This window comes from Cyprinus carpio, unplaced genomic scaffold (assembly GCF_018340385.1).
Source record: "Cyprinus carpio isolate SPL01 unplaced genomic scaffold, ASM1834038v1 S000006627, whole genome shotgun sequence".
NCBI lineage: Eukaryota > Metazoa > Chordata > Actinopteri > Cypriniformes > Cyprinidae > Cyprinus > Cyprinus carpio.
The window spans coordinates 409,183-418,171 of record NW_024879259.1 but is presented as its reverse complement, the minus strand read 5'-3'; the positions used below and the strand labels follow the sequence as shown (position 1 = coordinate 418,171).

The window sequence follows — 8,989 nt, the reverse complement described above, 5'->3', positions numbered from 1 at the left end:
TAAAGGGCGCCTGGAGAACACGTCATCTGCTTCTTCTGAATCTGAAGCTTACGTCTGAAGCATGGCAAGGGAACTATAGGACGCAGTGTCTCGTTGCCTTCTCAGGGAAACATGATTACATACATAACCTGAGACGTTCCCTTCCGAGGGAACTTCGAACTGCGTCCTCTAGAGGTTGCTATGAGGAACTGTATACCCTAAAAGAACTTACCTGTTAAGGGCTGGGCTATGAAGCCTAAGCCTAGGGCAGAGCTCAAGACTTGGAATCAGAAGAAAGAGACTCCTTTCAGGGGATACGGCCAGGTATCTAAAAACAAAACCAGACTTTGGCCTGCAACCCAGGGGGGCTACCGCCGGTTCCGAATAAACCTACTCAAAGAACTGACTCGACAGATCATTGGTAGCAACACTCTGCTCAAAAAGGTATCAACAGACATACATAAGTTGAGTGGAGCCCAAGGCAAGAACCGGGGCCTAAACCAGCTCAGAAAAAGGGAACGAGGCTGACAGCATGTAACCCATACCATACCTGATTTTAGAAAGTGCCCAGAATACTTAGTGTGCACACTTACCACAATGTGGATTTTAGAACGTGCACAGAGCTCAGTATGTCCACTTATTATAGCACGGATTTAGAAACACCGTTGCTTAAGGAGTAACCAAAGCTGTATAAACCAGCCTAGGAGCCCTACGTGACTGTGGCACGCTCATAGAACAGAATCCCATGCATCTGATCACAGATGCCCAGAAGGGAGCGGTGCCCTTGCAAGAGGCCCTTCACGGTGAGGGGAGGACAGCTAGCTCACTTAACAAGCAACCTGCCAGGGAGGCAAGAGATAGCCCAGCCGCCTGGCATGATTGCTATCCGGAGCTCAAAAAAGCGGAGACCTAACTTCAAAAATAGAAGAGGAACTCTAACGCTCAGATCGAGAGGGGCGTGCTCATATGAAACCCCTAAGGAAACTGCTAAACTCGACCACAAGGAGAGTGACTCAAAAGGGAGGTGGAGAGAGGCCTAACAACCTGAGGCTGCTACTCAATGGAGCTCAAACGAGCAGAGGACTCGATGAGAGAAGTCCACAGACGCTCAATTGGGAGTGGCAGACTCAAAAACAACCCTCCGAGGTGAGGGGAGCACTGCCTGTCTTGACCCAAATAGAGCCAGGTTACCAGGGAAGGAGCAAGCGGCCCAACTACCTGATGTCACTGCCACAGAGCTCAAGAGCGGAGGGTTCAACCCATAGCAAGGAGAGAGAGGAACCCAGCTTGACCGAAGCGATCAACAGCCCAGGGTCAGAGGACCTAACTCTCAAGTCGAGGACGCAGTTCGAAGTTCCCTCGGAAGGGAACTTAACATGCTTGATTTTGTTAAGCAACTAATTTAAGGCACTCATGAGGTATAACATTAAAAAGCCCATTTTATATTTGACATATTTGAGTGTCTAAAATTCTTGCTTCCTGGACTGTGGAGGAAATCCAAACACAATTGAAGCAACTTTCCAGCCACCATTATTTTTTGATTGCATATTTGTTCACTTTACTCTTGTTTTCTCATAAATATAACTTTGACAGGATTGTTTGTCATCCAGAGATGAAGATCATTCATATCCACCCTGTTTGGCCTTGGTGTCTGTCTTGGTCTCTGTCTTATTCTGCCAAAAACATGCTGGATAACCCATTAATGTCCACAGTGAGTCTTTCCTGGTCATTTTGTGTTCCGGCCAAAGCTGACGGGACGTTCAAACAAGTTAGACTGCTGAGGGCCTATTTGGGAAGGACTCTCTCCTCTGTGCAACTATTGCCTTCCCAACTGATAAGCTCCTATGATGTTTATTTGTATAATTCTGCTTTATGTTGAACATTCTGGTATATGGTTCTATGTGGGAACTATTTATGCGGAGATCCCGAGATGGAGCACTAGCTCTTTTTACGTGCAAACCGATACCTGGTAGAAAGAACTCTGAGATCTGGTCATCAGTACGCTTGCTAAGAATGTCACTAGATGGAGCCAGAGATCTTTCTTTTCTGCCGCTTTTGGGATTCCACATAAGAGGATTGTAGATGACCTGCCAGTCCAGTGGGCAGCAGTTAGACTTGTGGAGTAATGGATCAATACAGCCAGTATGGAACTGGGTCAGGTTCAGGAAAGAAAGAAAATGGATGATAAAAAAGATATTAAAGATATTAATTATCAGTATTTAACACACCTTGAATTAGCTGGACTTGAGATGTTACCTTGTGCTTGCAGGGAAGGGTTCTGACATGCTGACATCCATTTTCTGTGTGTCCTCAGTAGGGTTGGGAACTGAGAACCGGTTCTTATTCAGAACTGGTTCTGTTTTTTGAAAAGAGCTGGAACTGTGAGCAATTTCTAAGTTTTGGTTCTGAAAAAGGTTCTGGTGCATCACGTGACCAGGCGCTGTGAGTAGCCTTGCACTGGTGTTCTGACGATTCAGCATTTCCCTTACAGGATGTCACAAACCAAATAACAGAAACGCCGCCCTGCCTCTTTAATAACTGAGCACATTTTCTAATAACCTGCACTCCACAGATGCGCATGCCCCATCGTGTCTTTAACTGCCGGATACATGTTTCCCACGACTGTACACGCACTCGCGCCTTTGATAACTGTGCAAGTCGTTTTGTCTGACTGTAGCACCTGCCTCCACTAAATTAAATTATATTTGTCCCATACTGTCAGTAACATACATACTGGTCAACTTGGACCAAAAAATAAATAGACTGCTATTGTTATGTTAGTATGAGGGTTAGATTACTTAGTGTACAGGTCATTTTAAGAGTGATAAACAAATTGATAGAAAATATTTATTTTCATTCATTTTAAATATTTAAAAAATGTGAAAACCACTCATTGCATCACACCATCTCCTGTCTGCATTATTATTTGTAAAACAGGGGCTTTATGGAGTGTGGGTATACATGGTTATAAGAATAACAGTTTATATTTCATTAATTTAGGGAAATGAACAAGTGTCTTAGCCCTCAAGGGACTATTTGGCCAACCAGCTTTATCTTGCTTGAAAAGCAAAATGTTATTGATAGTGTAAAAAACATCAACTTTGAAGCACATGCTGATTGATGGACTAGCATTACTCAACATTACTTACTACCTTCCTGCAACACTGCATTCAATGAAGGTAAAATAGTAAAAAACATAATAATAGTTCATTTAAATGGAATCGGAAAATTAGTATACTGTAATACATATGTTGAATTACAACCTTTAAATTTAGTTGACAGTAAGTAATAAACAGTATTGAGCATTGAGTAGTTGAGTATTGTGCATTTTTCCTTACCACTATTTTTTTAATAGTTGTTTAATGATTTTAATGGAACTGGAACTGGAACTGGAATCGGAACCGGAACAGGCAGAACCAGAACCGGAAAATTTCTAACGATTCCCAACCCTAGTCCTCAGAGGCGTGAGGTTCTGCTGTCTTCCATGGCTGACCTCTTTTCTGCACAATTAGAAAAGTAAAAAAATTAAATTTTATTAACCTCTAAATTCTATCAGTAATTCTATAATGCATTATTATACATTAATCAATGTAACAACCTAAACATCCATCTAAACATTAAAATAATAATGTTCATTATATCATTTGATAGTGCCACAATTTATGCTAGAAATAACTACATTCTGCAGTTATGAATAGCATGTGTCCTGCTTACATGTGAATCTTAAAAAACTCACCATTCGAACCATGAAGCAATGTTGTGGATGGACTGTTCTCCTAAAACCAGTCCTCTCACAGATGGAAATAACTGCAGTCTGTGCATCTGTGAACACCAGATTTAAGACATAGAATATGACCCTCCAAATCCAACATTAGTTAGAATCAGAATATGAAAGTGAAAGTGACATGACATACAGCCAAGTATGGTGACCCATACTCAGAATTCATGCTCTGCATTAAACCCATCCAAAGTGCACATACACAGCAGTGAACACACACACACACACCGTGAACACACAAACCGGAGAAGTGGGGCAGCCATTTATGCTGCGGCGCTAGTGGAGCAGATGGGGGTTCGGTGCCTTGTTCAAGGGCACCTCAGTCGTGGTATTGCCAGCCTGAGACTCGAATCCACAACCTTAGGGTTAGGAGTCAAACTCTCTAACCATTAGGCCACGACCTCCCTCAATATAAGGATTACCGTTTAAACATTTGGGCTCAGCAGAGTTTTTCTATTAAAGAAATTAATACTTTGAAAAGTTTTATCAATACTAATACTTTTATTCAGCAAAGATGCATTAAACTGACATAAACAAAGAGATTTACACAGTTACAAATTTGTTACAAATACAAAATTCTATTTAAAATAAATTCTGTTCTTCTGAACATTCTATTCATCAAAGAATTTTGTAAAAATACATCACTGTTTTCATAGGACTAATAAGTAATAATAATATTTTTTAACTGTTTTCAACTTTGATAATTATATGATAATAAAAAAAATCAGCATATTGCAGTGATTTCTGAAGGATCCTGTAACACTGGAGTACTGGCTACTGTAAATTCAGCTTTGTCATGACAGAAATAAATTTCATTTTTAAATATATTAAGTAGAAAATCATTTAAAATTGCAATAATATTCCACAATTCCACAATACAACTGCTTTTACTGTATTTTCGATCAACTAGATGCAGCCTTGGTGATCAAAAAAAAACATTAAAAAAAATCTTAGCAGCCCCAAACTTCTGAACAATAGTATATGTCTGCCATGTGTAATAGATGCCTACTTGAAACATTTGCCAATGATTGGACAAACCCTGCAGCTGTTGCACATAACACCCAGATGTTCGTCCAGACAGTTCACCTGAATTTTTCACCTGTCAAAGATAACACATTTAAACCCGAGATGATTTAAAGGGGTCCTATTATGCTTTTTCACTTTTTCAACTTTAGTTACTCTGTAATGTTGCTGTTTAAAAAAAAGATTTGCAAAGTTACAAAGCTTAAAGTCCACTTCAAAAGGAGATATTTTATTTAACAGAAATCCCTTTTCAAAAAACTACAATGAAAGACTCGTTGGGACAACAGGACATATTTTCCAGGATTTGTGATATCACAAATATCCGACGACAATGGGATGAGACCTGGTTGAGCTGCACTTGAGAAGGCAACAAGTGTTATTACTATGTTGGAGACACGCTAGCTTTCCCAAGGCAGACGAGCTTAGAGTGGTTACAATCATCCGGGTTAAAATCATGCTCAAATTGATTTGATTTTGACGCAATATTTACACTGAAGCTCGCAGGCGGTTATGGTTAGGGGCGTGGCATTTACCGGCCAGGTGCCGAGTGCTGCCAATCACAACACACACTTGCCAAGCTAACTAATCACAGCACATTTCGTATTCCAGAAGGCGGGCCTTCATTTGATACAGGAACTATTCGAGCCGTTCATGCCAGACTGAGCAAATACATTTCTAAAAAACCCAAAAAATGTGAAAAATAATGTGTTTTCGAATAACCTAGTATAAGAGCCTGTTCTAGTACACCCCCAAAACAAAATCAAAACTTTGTAAAAGAGCATAATAGGACCCCTTTAAGTTTAAGGTTAGGAAAGAAAAATTAACTATGATAGGGCCCTATAAAATCCATTTTATTTTTTCCTAAATTCCGTTTTATTTTTTTCCAAATTCAGTTTTTTCAATTTTAATAAATCTTTATTCTTTCTGTTTTAATTCTTCTCTAATCCTTCTCAACTACTTAAAAACAGTAAAAATAAAGTTTATTAATCAAAAAAACATGTCTTATTAATTAAAACTATGAAATGTATACATTTTCACATCAATTTAATAAAAGTTTAACAAACATTACATATTTTAGGGCCCTATGAAATGTTTTATTTTTTCTCACCATATTTTTTATTGTTACCAGATTCTGTGTTTTAGCATGTCTAAATATTTGAATGCATAAAACATTTTATTAATCCTTTTTTATTTTTTTTTAAAAGTATCCACAAGTATGTGTTGTGTATTCAAATTTTTTCTGGTTATCAAATAAAGGCATAAAACATTAATTTCAGGTTACACTGGCTACCAGTAGCCGCTCGCATCAAATTCAAGGTACTGATGCTTGCCTACAAAACGACCACTGGCACGGCGCCAACATACCTAAAGTTCAATCTTATGCACCCTCCAGAAGTCTGCGCTCTGCAAGTGAACGACGCCTTGTGGTGCCATCCCAAAAGAGGTTTAAAATCATTCTCACGGACTTTTTCCTGGACCTGCTCCCCATAGACAGTAAAAGAAATGGACACAGCGACCCATTGGAACTCAATTGAGACAAGTGAAGCCCCGTTTTTTAGCGATTTTTAGAACTTCCGTTTCGGACGCGCAGACTCAAACTAAGCTTGATGACGTCAGCAACCTGTCTGACCGATGTAAACCTTCTAGTAGCTGTGCGTGCAAACTGCCATCGTTAATCTTGCAGAGACGGAGAGTTTGAGCGGGGAGTTCTTTGGCGTGAGTGAGCAGAGGAGTAAGTATTCTGATTATTATTTTGTATAGTATTGTAAAATGTAACGCCAGTACGCCATATCTCTTGACGTCTCCCCGATTGCCTGCGAGCTTCTGCTCCTGTCTGTACGGTAATTCTCTACTGTGCGACAGAGAGTCGAGTGGTTATGACGCAATCGTTAGCCTATTTTTACAAAAAATGTTTCTACGGGGCCATAATGTAACATAGAAGGTAATGGAGCCCTTACATTGTCGTGTATCTTTAGAAATAAATAATGGACAAATGGAGTCTGTAAACGCCTCAGATGTAAAGTTATTCTCTGTCAAAGTGACGCAAAAAAAAAATGAATGGGAGTCAATGGGATGCTAACGCAAGTGAAGTTCTGCTACAAGATGGCGGCACGCGGCCGACTTCAACTTCCGGTCGACTTCCTTGACCCCTGCTGCTCCCAGCTGGTGGAATGACCTCCCGATCTCAATCGTTACTCATTTTCAAAAAATATCTAAAGACTCATCTTTTTCGCCTGCACTTAACCAACTAATACTAGTACTTACCTTTTTCTTTTTTCTTGTCTATCATATTAAAAAAAAAAAAAAAAAAAAAAAAAAAAAACCTGGCTACGTGTCCTGTACTAGTCTAACTGAGACTTGTCATAGCACTTGTATACCGTTGTTGTTCTCTCGTTGATCTGATTGTTTCTACTGTTCTCATTTGTAAGTTGCTTTGGATAAAAGCGTCTGCTAAATGATTAAATGTAAATGTAAATTTCATTTATCTTTTAATTATTGAAAAGTAAAAGTAAGCAAACTTTTTTTGGCAAATAAAAGGGTATTACTATAAAAATTAAAACATGGAAGAAATGTTGTGTGATAATTCCTTAAAAAATGTTGTTATATAGCCCTATTTTAGTAGTAGTAGATTTTTTAGTAGACGTACATTCTACTGAAAAATAGACTTCAAGTCAAACCTGACTTTTATTTTGACGGGGTTGCCGTGAATACCTTTACAGTTCTATGTAGGTGATATGACGCTAGTTTTACTCAAATCAAATGGTCAAATGCTCAGGAAGTGACTCTCAGAGCAGTTCTGGAGATGTTGTTCATGTATTTACGTCCTCATTTAATGAGACAGCAGACGCTGAAATCACCGTGAACGTCATGCGTGCTTCAGTATATGTGTAGTAAATGGAACCGCGTGTCTGCGCCATTCATTAACAGAGATGCAGCAGAACATGCAGGATTCATATTTAAATAGACTTTTGTGGCCTTAATAGTTACAGATATTAGTCCATATCGCGATTTGATTTAAGTGTAATGACCTACTTTTGACTAATTCATTCAAAATTTGACAAATTCTGTGACATTACGCATTAAACTATGAATTCCGTTTTTATGACTGGATTCCGTACGCGTTTTCTGCATCACGGAAATCATAGGGCCCTACTATTTCTTGGTATGATGTACCTGTTCAATCAGTTGCTTAAAAGTACAAAAGTCCTCCCTACAGAGTGGACACTTAAGCAGGCCACGTGGGTCCCTCTTTGTCTGATGATCAGCCCATACCTTCATGCAGGAAATGTGGATGTTGTTTCCACAATTGAACCTGAAAAATGATGCATAATTACAATGCAACCAATTTCATGTCACTCAGTATCAATAATAGCTTTTTGAGTTTAAATGGAAACTTGGGTGAGTGAGTATGATGCATTTGATTTCAAAGATGGAGAAAAGGCATAATAAATACATTGCTATGATTAAAAATGTATTGATTTCAAATGTTTCAGCTATGGAACACATTCACTTGCTGTTTAATACAATATTTATCATTAAATTCTGCATATATTTACACATTTTAGACATATATTTAGAGAGTATCCATTTAATTTCCTAAATAAGATTAATTCTGAATAAGTTCTTTTGCTTGCAATAGGTTACAGGCAAAAGTTCATCTTGACAGATTGGACATGTATTATCTTTCTCAGTGTCTGATGCTTCGGTCTTCCTCATGATGGCTCTGAGCTCCTCCTGTCATTAGGAGACAGAGTTTTGGTCACATGAAGCCCTTGTAACAGCTCTGTCTCTCCCACAAGACCGCACTGAAAACAGTCTGAAACAGAACAGATGACCAGAAAGACACATGTAGCTCAAACATTAAGGTATTCAGGGCTCGATGTTGACGTGAGCTGACCGTATCACTCACTGCTGTCCTCCTTTCCGGAACATTTTAAACCCAATTTCGTTCAAAAAATACGCATATATTTTTAGTAAACTTTTTAGTTAATAATGTACGTCTAAGTAGATGCGTATCACCGCTAGATGGCGGTATTGGGTCTCTGTTGTCTCCTGCGCCTAACTGCACGCAACATTGTGTATTCTCTGTAATATCAGTTCTTTTTTCAGTAAACATTTTTTAAGAATAATGTGCTGTTTAATCAGCATTTGACAGTTGACAGATACACTTTTAAAAAGTACATATGCTGTTCAAGAACTTATTCCTAA

At 38.8% G+C, this 8,989-nt stretch overlaps 1 pseudogene; it reads right to left on the bottom strand.

Moving 5' to 3' along the window:
• Nucleotides 1–3,284: 3,284 nt before the first annotated feature.
• LOC122144264 lies at nt 3,285–8,497 on the bottom strand (annotated as a pseudogene).
• Nucleotides 8,498–8,989: the final 492 nt, after the last annotated feature.